This window comes from Malania oleifera, chromosome 7, assembly GCF_029873635.1.
Source record: "Malania oleifera isolate guangnan ecotype guangnan chromosome 7, ASM2987363v1, whole genome shotgun sequence".
NCBI lineage: Eukaryota > Viridiplantae > Streptophyta > Magnoliopsida > Santalales > Ximeniaceae > Malania > Malania oleifera.
The window spans coordinates 22,571,377-22,583,481 of NC_080423.1; the positions used below are offsets into that span (position 1 = coordinate 22,571,377).

The 12,105-nt window shown below is 39.2% G+C and overlaps 1 non-coding gene across 1 annotated transcript; it reads left to right on the forward strand.

Annotated features, from left to right (window-relative positions):
- The first annotated feature begins 9,697 nt into the window (after nucleotides 1-9,697).
- On the forward strand, nucleotides 9,698-9,803 carry LOC131161077 (small nucleolar RNA R71). The gene has a single exon (XR_009138238.1). It is a non-coding gene; the product is annotated as a small nucleolar RNA R71 (small nucleolar RNA).
- The last annotated feature ends 2,302 nt before the right edge of the window (nucleotides 9,804-12,105 follow it).

Here is a 12,105-nt window from a genome sequence, read left to right on the forward strand (position 1 = left end):
TGAGGTGACGATTCTAGGAAAGCCATAGTAAACTATCGACGAGTCATATGTTTAGGTTGCAGGATATGATTTGGGGTCAAGAACGTGAGGGATTGTTAATAGAGAATCTGAAGTTTTAGTTGAATGGAATAAGTTAGATCTGTATGGGAAATAGGATTCTGAAACGATGTTCTATGTATTTGCAGGATGGACCCAGGGGGTAATAGCACTCATGCTAGTGGAGATGATGGAGCTAGACCTTCTGGTGTAGGAGGCGGGGATTCAGATGCCGTGCTACGTAGTATGGCTCAGTAAGTTATGACTGAGATTGCTCAAAGCTCCAGGGAGCAGGGAGGTCCATCACCGACTTAGGGGTGTATGATAGAGAAATTTGTGAAGATCAACCCGCCAGCATTTTCAGGAGCGACTGACCCTACGGTTACGGAGAACTGGGTGCAGGAGATAGAGAAGATTCTAACAGTACTTCATTGCACTGATGAGTAGAGAGTTTTATATGCTACGTATAGACTTGCAGGGGAGGCCAAGAGATGGTGGACAACCACTAGATTGTTGGAGGAGGAGAGGGATATTCTAGTGCCGATGACCTGGGTTCGATTGAGGGACATGTTCTTTGATAGGTACTATCCTACCTCAGTTAGAGAGGCTCGAGTATAGGAGTTTCTGAGTCTGTCCTAGGGATTGTTGACAGTCCAGCAGTACGTGGCTAGATTTATCGAGCTATCGCATTTCTGCTCCTATATTGTTCTAGATGAAATCAAGAAGGTTAGAATGTTCGAGAGGAATCTTAGGCGAGACATTTATAGGCAGGTGAAAGTATTGAGGATACAATATTTCTCGGAGTTAGTTAATAGGGCTACTATAGGAGAGGAGAGTCTGTCGAGAGAGACTAAGGCACCGAATTAGAAGAAGAGGGCCACACCTTCGAGTTTTTAGGTGGGTTCCAGCTGAGGCCCTTGGAAGGGAGGTAGATCTGGAGGGGGTTAGAGACAGATGGTAGATCATGGTGGATTTGAGGGTGGACAACCTCCCACAATTTGTCTCAGATGTGGATGGAGACATCCAGGTGAGTGCCGGCTAGGGGAGAATGTTTGTTATCGCTACAGGAGGCCTGGTCATATGGCTCAATCATGTCAGATGTCGTCAGGTTATGTACCAACTCCTAGACCATTTCGGGGTGGATACCAGGTACTTCGTGGAGGTCAGCAGAGGAACATTGCACCGGCGAGGGTCTTTGCATTGACACTGGGTTTGAGATAGCCGGAGACGTAGTCATAGGTACCTTTATTTCTTTACCATATAAAATTATTGTTTTGTTTAATACAGGTGTCACCCACTCCTTTATATCAACGGGGTATATCAGAATAACTGGGATAGAGACACAGTTATTAGATGTAGAGTTGTCTGTGGGTATGCCGACGGGATCTGTTGTAAGATGCAGGAAGGTGCTTCGGAATTTTCCAATAAATATTTAGGAGAGAATACTACCTATGGATCTCATGGTCCTAGATATGTAGGGGTTTGATGTGCTACTGGGTATGGATTGGCTACCAACTCATCACGCCAACATAGGTTGCCGTAAAAAAGAAATAATTTTTAGACCATCGGGTGAGTAAGAATATAGATTCGTGGGTTCACGCGTACGTGCCTCACCACAGCTTGTGTCAGCGATTCAAGTGAGGAGACTATTACAAGATGGTTGCTAGAGGTATACTGCATACATAAAGGAATCATCGAAAGAAGAGCTGAAACAAATTGATATATCAGTAATGCGTGAATTCCCAGATGTTTTTCCAGATGAATTGCCTAGCTTACCACTAGAACGTGAGATTGAATTTACTGTAGATCTGTTGCCAAGTTCAGCATCGATATCTAAAGCACCGTATCGTATGGCTTCGGTTGAACTGAGAGAATTGAAAGATCAGTTACAGGATTTGCTGGATAAAGGTTTCATCAGGCCCACTGTGTCGCCCTGGGGAGCACTAGTTCTGTTTGTGAAGAAGAAAGACGAGACCATGAGATTGTGTATCGATTACAAGGAAATAAATAAATTGACAGTCAAGAATAAATATCCTCTCCCTAGAATTAATGATTTGTTTGATCAGCTCCAGGGGACCCAGGTTTACTTTAAAATTGGCCTGCAGTCGGGTTACCATCAAGTTAAAGTTCGAGCAGAAGATATTTCAAAAACAACATTTTGAACAAAATATGGACATTACGAGTTCCTAGTGATGCCATTTGGGTTGACTAACGCACCAGCAGAATTTATGGATTTAATGAACCGAGTGTTCCATTAGTATTTGAATCAATTTGTGGTTGTGTTTATTGACGATATATTGGTCTACTCGAGCAGTTTTGAGGAACATGGGCATCATTTGAGGCTGGTGTTACAAATATTGAGAGAAAATAAATTATATGCAAAATTCAAGAAATGTGAGTTTTGGTTAAGGTAGGTTTCTTTTCTCGGTCATGTGATCTCTAAAGTGGGTGTATCAGTTGATTTGAGTAAGATAGAGGCAGTGGTGAGTTGGGAAAGGCTAGGAAATGTTTAGGAGGTCAGGAGTTTTTCAGGATTGGCAGGCTATTACCGACGCTTTGTGGATGACTTCTCCAGGTTGTCTAGTCCACTAACATGACTTATGAGTAAAAATGTGAAATTTGATTGGACCGATGATTGTAAGTAGAGTTTTCAGGAGTTAAAGCGGAGTTAGTTTTAGCACCGGTATTAGCTATTCCATTAAGAAAGGATGAGTTTGTAATATATAGTGATGCGTCATTGAAGGGTCTTGAATGTGTATTGATGTAGCATGGTAGGGTTATTGCGTATGCTTCTAGACAGCTTAAAGAATACAAGAAAAATTATCCTATCCATGATTTGGAGCTAGTTGCAGTGGTGTACGTTCTCAAGATCTAGAGGCATTATTTGTATGGTGGGAAGTGCGAAATTTTCACGGTCATTAAAGTCTAAAATATTTCTTCACCTAGAAAGAGCTGAACATGAGACAAAGAAGGTGGCTAGAGCTTATTAAAGACTATGACTGCACAATTAGTTACCACCTAGGGAAAGCGAATGTGGTAGTCGATGCTCTGAGCAGGAAATCAGTAGAATCAGTACTGGCAGCTATGGAGATTCAACATCTGATCCTGATGGGTTTAGAGAGATTTAGCATAAAGTTAGTAAAGGATAGTCCTCAGGAATTTATTGCTGGCTTGGTTGTACAACCTGCACTATATGAGAAGATTAAGGCCGCTCAGGGAGATGATGCAGAGTTATCAAAGGTAATAGTTAAAGTGCGGGATGGTCAGGGAAAGGAGTTTAATATCTCTGATGACAGAGCTTTGAGGTTTCGCACTAGACTGTGTGTGCTTGTAGATGATGATATTAAAAGAAAGATTTTAAAGGAAGCTCACAGATCACTATACACAGTTCATTCTGACAGTACTAAAATATACAGAGATCTGCGAGCGTATTTATGGTGAAGTGGAATGAAAAAGGAAATAATCAAAATCGTACAGCAGTGTTTGATGTGTCAGCAGGCTATAGCTGAGCACCAGAGACAAGCAAGGTAGTTGCAGCCACTGTTCATCCCAGAGTGGAAGTGGGATCACGTCTCTATGGACTTCATTACTGGGTTACCACTAGCGCGACAGGGATTGAATGCAATCTGGGTTGTTGATCATCTGATGAAGAATGCTCATTTCATCCCGATTAAATTCAGTTACTCCATGGACAAATTGGCAGAAATATATGTTCAGGAAATAGTTCGTGTCCATGGTGTACCAGTATCCATAGTTTCAGACTGAGATCCTTGGTTTACTTCACGATTTTGGAAAAGTTTTTAGGAGGCTATGGGTACACAGCTAGCATTTAGCACTGCTTTCCACCCCTAGATAGATGGTCATACTGAAAGAACAATTCATACATTAGAAGATATGCTTCGGGCGTGCGTGTTAGATTTTGGGGGTAGCTAGACCCAATTTTTGCCGCTAGTTGAGTTTGCTTACAATAACAGCTATTAGGCTAGCATTGACATGACACCTTATAAAGCACTGTGGTAGAAGGTGTTGTTCTTCTCTTTTTTGGGATGAGGTAGGCGAGAGGTGAGTTTTGGGTCTAGAGATAATATAATAGGCATATGATAAGGTCTAATTGATTAAAGAAAGAATTAGTACCACGCAGAGTCGGTAGAAAAGCTATGCAGACACACGCCGCCGAGAATTAGAGTTTGATGTGGGAGATCGAGTATTCCTAAAGATAGCTTCTATGAGAGGGGTTATGAGATTTGGGAAGAGGGGCAAGTTGAGCCCTATGTATATTGACCCTTTTGAGATAATAGAGAAAGTGGGGTCAGTAGCCTATAGGTTAGCTTTGCCGCCAGCTTTATCCAGACTACACGACATATTCCATGTAGCTATGCTGAGGAAATACGTCCAAGATCCTTCCAACATTATCCGTTATGTAGAATTAGAGCTTAAAGATTCATTAGCTTATGAAGAAGCGCTAGTACAAATTTTGGACAGAAAGACACAAAAACTGCGCACCAAAGAAATTCAGCTAGTAAAGGTTTTGTGGAGGAACCATACTATGGAGGAAGCTTCTTGGAAGCTCAAGGAATAGATGAGACAAAAATACCCGCAGTTATTCCAAGAGGTTTAGTGGTAATTAGGTAAAGTGTAAGTAGTAGGTAATGTTTCTTTCATAAGTACATGTATTAATTTAGTTAGTAAGTAGTCTTATAGTTTTATATGTGTAATCTCCCAGAACATAGAATGTAACCATGGTATTCCTCTGCCACAAGTGAGGGTAAGTAATAAAATAAGTCGGCCATTTTCCTTAATGGATGGTGTTTAACACAAATAGCAAATTTCGAGGACAAAATTTTATAAGGAAGAGAGAATGTAATAACCCAAAGAATTAATAAGGTCTCATCGACGAACACAGGGAATTCGTCGACGAGGACATGTCTCGTCGACAAGAAGATACCAAGAGGGGGTTCGAGGCAGTCTGAAATTCGTCGACGAGGAGTGAAAGTTCATTGACAAACTTCTTTAGGGACTCGTCGACGAGGTGACGTGTCTCGTCAATGATTCTAGGGTTGTAAATAGCCGAAACTTATATTTTTCAGTAGAAAATGGCACAAAGATATCCTCTCTCTCTCTCTCTCTCTCTCTCTCTCTCTTTCTCTCTCTCTCTCTCTCTCTCTCTCTCTCTCTCTAAAATGACCCTCTCCCCTTCTCTCTTCGATCCCAGCTCCGTTTCTTGCCGGATCGACGATCTGAGGCCATCATGACGCTTTTAGGAAAGTTTTCTACAAGTCTGCCAGAGCGGATCATTGGTGGAAGTGGTTTTGGATTCCATCCCAATTTTAAGGTAAGACATTTTATTGAGTATTTTTCTTTCTCATAGTTGTAAGAAATATAATATACGAAGAAATAACGATATTTTATTTTGGGAGATGTGATTTTCAGGGTGTTGAGTGGAGAACCCTGCGGGTGTAGAGTCAGAGTACAGTGGGGGCTTTTCAGAAATTAGGTAAGGAAAATATGCTATGTTAGGAGTTTTAAAAATGTTAACAGAGATTTCATAAATACATATATACCAGTTTATTAAACAGTTTTTATTGAATAAAAGTTTTAATGTTTGTGTGGCTTGAGTAGATATTTATCTAATACAGAACTTATATAGCTTTTTCTAGCATATCATGTTATTTAGTATATACAGATAATTATTTAAATCAATATACATATACATATATTTATTCAGATCAGTATATGTTATAGATATTCAGATTAGTATATTACAGTTTTATTCAGAATCATTCTATTACAGTTTTTGTTCAGATAAGCAAATACAGTATTTACAGTATACCATGTTTCCTAATACCATAACACTCAGAATATACAGACAGATTACATAGTCAGATATACAGGTATAGTATTAAGATGCTACAGTTATATTATTCAGATATTACAATATTTATAGTACAAAATTATAGTGTTATGGTTATTTTGGAAGCATGATGAAAACAGTAGAAGGATTATAGTATTATATGTATATAGTATCATATCCTTGTGAAAATATTACAGAAACAGATATAGATAACAGAGCACAGTACCGTTGCTAATACAGATAGAGTGCAACCACATATCTCAGATAGTGTGTGGGTACCGTCAAACTGTGCTCGGAGTGGATGCAGCTCCCCAGTTCGCTGGGTTGAGGGGGCTAGTTTGACGAGGTAGCAGTTCTAGTTCTGTGCTTAAGAGTGGATGCAGTTTGGCTGGACTGAGGAAGTGTAGAGTATAGTGACTTACCTGGAGGGCCGACCAGTGTTAAGTCCTGCCTACTGGCCATACAACCCTGTCATGAGGGGTCAAATCATGACATACAGAGTTCCAGGGATAAAATACAGTTATGTAATTGTATACATTTTTACAGAATTTGATTAATATAGTATGATATTAGCAGTATTAAAAGTATAAAATGCAGATGATACAGTTATACTTTAAACTGTGAAAAATGTAAGATATGTTTTACAGATTTATCATTTTATACCATTCAGATGTTTTTTAAATAGTATGCAACTTAGTAGCCACACACTAGTGAAAGCATATTTTCACTTACTGAGCGTCGACTCGTCCTTTTACTTTAACATTTTTTAGGTGAGCTAGCTAGGCGAGTAGATCAGGCTCGCAGATAGCATGACTATTTTATTGCCTTGTTTATAGGGTATGTTTGTACAAAGTATGGTATTTTGGGTAGATGATACTGGAGAGAGATGTATTATATGACTATGGTATGGAAATACTGAATTCTAGTATTGTGTGGTATATATGGTTGTATGATTTATGTTTTCGTTGCATAGGTATGTTTATTGTATACATGAATACCCAAGTGCCCCTCTGAGGTCTAATATTTCATAGTAGGGGTATCAGAGCAGTCCAGCCCCTCTGCTAAATGGAGCGCGTGTATATAGGCTACAGTAGGGACCTCTAGGCAAATTTGACTAGGGCTTCCCACGTAATTAAGAATTCCTAATTTGACCGAAATTTATCCTTAGTTACATTAAATATAATTCATACCACAAAAGAATTATAATTGTACTCCTTGTCATATTCGAAATTAAATTTCAAGCTCTTTTTATTAAATGCTTATTTATCTCCCTATGTAAAAATTATAGATACCCATCTATTAAATTAAATTACTAACAATTTAATTAATTGACATATTAATTGCCTGAGACCTTCCACTTAACTTATTTGATGTGTTGGATTCGAAATCCACTTGCAGGGTTTGACACAATCAAAACTTATAAGCTTCCTTGAGGGGGTATCATCAATTCCAATACCGGGAAATGGATTCCATCATTAATTAATGTTCACCACACACATAATTGCATCACCTAACTCACTGAGTATTTTGACCTACAAAGAATCTCACTTTTCTATGAATCAAAGTAATAAACATTATATGCATGTATCCAATAATTATATCAAGATTAAGAGCATAACCACTCGTAATAATCATGAGGTTTTAATTGTTTTTATACTGACGTTTTATATAGTCAGTATAAAAACAATTACCTCAAGACGGTCCTATTTAATACCCACAAAGTGTACTAGAACAAGGAGTTGGAACTGTACCATTCCCAATAGTCAAGACAGACCTATTAGAACCTTGTGCTACATTTCTACCAATGGTGTGTCCAATTTCATTTAATAATGTGAACAATAAACTTATATTCTATAAAAACTGATGATCTAATCTTATGTGTATAAGTCGTACTCTAAACACTTGATTAACTACTACATAGAATAAAAGATACACATGCATAATCATTAAATAAAAAATGTTAGGAAAACATTACTCAGAAAGATTCTCAAAAAAATGGAATAACTGAAGTTATTAATAAATACTAAAACCAATTACATAAAGCATGTCTTTTAGTATAAATCCCTAACAGCTTATGGCCAAGGAAGATGTCCATAATCCATGTTCTACACTGTATGTCAGCATTAGCCATGGCTAAGAATGATCGCCCTAAGAGGATAGGAAACGAATTCGTAGAAGGCTCCATATCTAAGATAATAAAATCGATAGGGTAATGGAGATCTTCTACCTTGACCACTACATCTTCTACCACACCCTGACGTTTCTCTATGGATCAATCAGCAAGACACAATGTGATCGGGGTGGGCTGTAGCTTCCCAAGGTTAAGTTGCTGGTAATCCGAGTACGAAAGGATGTTCACACTTGCCCCTAAGTTTAAAAGAACCCCATCGATGGCGTGATCATAGATTACACATGAAATAGTGGGTGAGCTAGGATCTTTTAGCTTAGGAACGAGGCGTCCTAATATCATTGAGCTCAGGTGCTCAACCTACTTAACCAAGCCATCCATATACACCCTTGACTCATGTTCCTACATTGATAAGTCCTTAAGGAACTTTGTGAACGTAGATGATTGCTTGATACCATTTAGGAGAGGCTTGTCAACCCTTACTTGTTTAAACATGTCCTAGATGGACTTAGTTGATGCCTTTTTCCTAAATATATAAGATGTAAGAGGAGCAGTGGGATGTGCTACTGGCGGGACATGAAAGGCCCTATGAGGGGTGAAGTGAGGTTTGGTCCTTTCAGTGACAGGTGTGGAATTAAAGGGTTTATGTACTAAACTAGAGGAAGATAGGGTGCAAGAATCAGCATTGGGTACTATCCTCTTTTCCTTTTTCACCTTTCCCTCGGCCAACTCCTCCTCTTTCTTAATTTTTTTCATCACATTACTCTAAAGAGTGGATACCGCTTGGGCCTACTCATGATATGCTGATAGACTAGCATCTGGTTTATATTCTACCCCATATTGTCCCTTAGGGTTCACTACGGGCTGACTCGGTAACTTACCCTCAAATCTCCAACTCAAAGAGGCAGCTAGGTCCCCCATGGTGGCTTCTAGTTTTGCGATGGATTGGGAATGGGATTGAAGGAGTTGCCGATCGTTTTGACGGTCAGCCTCGATGTCCTTTAGGAATTTTACCACCATCTCTAGGAAAGAATCATATTTAGGTTGAGGAACAGGAAGCTGCAAAAATGATGTTGGTCTTGGGGCAGACGTGGGATGATTTTGATAATTGTAAGAGTAAGGGAGTTGAGCATTAGAGGCTTGTGGAGGTCTTTGGCATTGAAAACCTAGAGCTTGTTGCCTCTAGGAGAAGTTGGGATGTTGTTTCCACCCAGGGGTTGTATGTGTTGGAATAGGGGTTGTTAGATGGCGTATCATGCCAATTATGAGTGGCTTTCACTTCCTCCTTTACAAGCTTAGGCTGGGAGGGCGCATGTGGGCAACTATAATATGAATGGGAAGGGTCAGAGTAGATTGCACACACTTTTGCACAGGCTTTTAGCTGCGGGTGCTGTCCTAAGGACAAGACCTGATCTATCTTTTAAGTGATGGTGTGCAAGGTTGGCGCTAGGTCATGGCCTGCAACAAACTCATAAACTCCTTTAGGTTTAGAGGTGGATGGATTGGGGGGTCTACGAGTGGTAGTAGTGTGTTGCTGAGAATTCTCAACTAGGTTCTCAAAGAGAACCCAAGCCTCGTTCTCATGCTTTGTGAGGAAAGTACTTCCGCACGATGCATCAACCATCAACCTACCTCTCTCGGCTAACCCTTCATAGAAGGTTTGAACTAATTGCCACTTGATGACTTGATGATGTGGACATTTATGGAGTAGGTCCTGGAAGCGCTCCCAAGTCTTGAAAAAGAGTTTCCCATCCATCTGTGAGAAACTTGTGATGGCTCTCTGAAGTTAGTTTGTCTTCGTAATTGAGAAGTACTTTTTAAAAAATTCATGTTGCACGGTGGCATAGTTGGCTACTGAATTCGGTTCTAAGGATGTCAGCCAATATTTGACCTTATCCTTCAGAGAGAATAGAAAGAGCCTGAGACAGAGAGCGTCATCACTAAAATTAGATATATGGATGGTGAAGAATATTTCCAAGAATTCATCTAGATGTTGGTAAGGAGTTTATGTGGAGTTCCCATAAAAGGTGGGCAGCATTGAGATGATAGAAGTCTGAATCTCGAATTGCGCCACCTGGACATATGAGAATCGGATGCAATACGACGAGGTGTATGCATTAGGTACAAAGTAGGCTTTAAGCGGCTGAAGTTGTTGCTCTCCCACCTTAGGTGGGTAGGGAGCTCGGGGTTCCGGTATTTGTTCAGCGGGAACTGGTGGTCGTTCAGCCACGAGTTTTAGTTCAAACGTGTTGACTTTTTGAATCCGATCTCTATTTTTATTATGACAAATCATAGTATCTCATTTGTGTGCTAAGTGCACGAACATGTTCACCTTTTTAAACATGGGTGACAGATGAGAAATGGAAGTTAAGAAGCACTTAAATGCGCAGACCATTCGGCGTAATCCATGAAATTGCAAATGAGCAGAGCATAAAGATTTTTTTTATTTCTTTCAAGTTGTATTGTAATAGTACTAAGTTTTATGGTCTGTAATAATTGCATCACATGCATGATAAGGATTAAATGCTCAAACCCAAAAGGCCATATGCTAACCATTAGGTTCCAAAACTCTTAAATGAAAATGCTATAACCTATTTTTGTCCTTAAACTTATTTCACCATGGTTGAATAAGTTCAAGGACAAAAACAGGGCAAAAATGTGCACTGTGAAAGGGCCCCGACCAACCAAATCTTAAGAGTTCAATTTACCTTGGTCGACCGAAGCTATTTGTTAAAAATTTTTTAAAGGGGGCTCGAGCGACCATCCTGTTGAACACGTATCTTCCTTGGGTGCCCGAACCACAATCCTAGAATGACACATCTCCCTTGGCAGACCGACCCTTAAGAAGTAAAATTAACCAGCCAATCAAAATGCACCAATTTGGGTAACCGACTAGGAGTTTAGCCGATTGAACCTACAAAGGGTTCAGATTGCTTTAACCTCAGCCAATCGACACTATTCTTGGTCAATCGAACCCCAACTTTAATTTTAAATTTCTGTGTGTGTTCAGGCTATCGGTGCTATGCACCAACTAATCAAACCTGTTGGGATCGTGATTTTTTACCGCATTAAACAGGGGTTGATTTTAATTAAACGTTTTCAAAATTCCCTCCGTACCAGGAATTCCATATATACCCCTTCATTATTCTAGATTAGCAACTTGATTAGTATTAGATTGGTCAAATATTCTCTCAAAATTTCTTTGTGCCTTTATTGCACATCTCTTTTTAAATCAAGTATACACTTATGCTCTATTTTTTTATCTTTGCAAAATCATTTTAAAAGAGGAGGGTTTTATTTGCTTATCCTCTTCATTTGCAAACTCATTGCAACTTGAAGAGTGATTGTGGTTCATTCTTGTGGGCTCATTCTCATACTTACTTGTGTTTGAAAAACCCTTTGAGAGTTTTCTTGAGTGTTTCCCATAGCACTTCATTCATAAATACTATCTAGGAAATCTCATTATAGCTTGTGAATCTTTGCACCCTTGTTGCAAGGTTCAAAAGTTTGTTTAGTGTTTTATTTTTTGCAAAAATGTTTTTTTGAGGCTAATCTTCATTATCTCCCATTGTGTTTATTGCTGAAAAGTTATTTTTATGGAGATAATAGTATTTGGGATTTGGATCTTTAAAATGCACTTACTAGTCCTTATATACTTGAATCAAAGATTTTCTTCATTATCATCTCTCACATCTCTTGATAAATACTTTGTGTAGAGACAAATTTAGAATACTCAACTGAGCATTAACTTTTATCATTTGTGAGTGAATTTGTGCCTAAAATTGTACATTATCTGCTTATTATAGAAGCACGCTCTTTTATATGCAAATTTTTCTTATTGTATTCCTGACATGTGGTCGGAAGAGGATTGCACTGGCCTATAATGTGCATCGGATGGTTTAGACCCAATTAAGAAAACTAGGACCACCTTTCTAAGGTGTGGTTGTAAAGGTTGGGGTCGGCCTTGTGAATTTGACCTGGGGTATTCCCTTACCCTGTAAGGAAAGAGTGTTGTAATCGGCGTCACTCTACCCATTAAAGAATTATTTAGTGGATCCTCTTGCTTATGAGCTTGAGGCGGGGACATAGG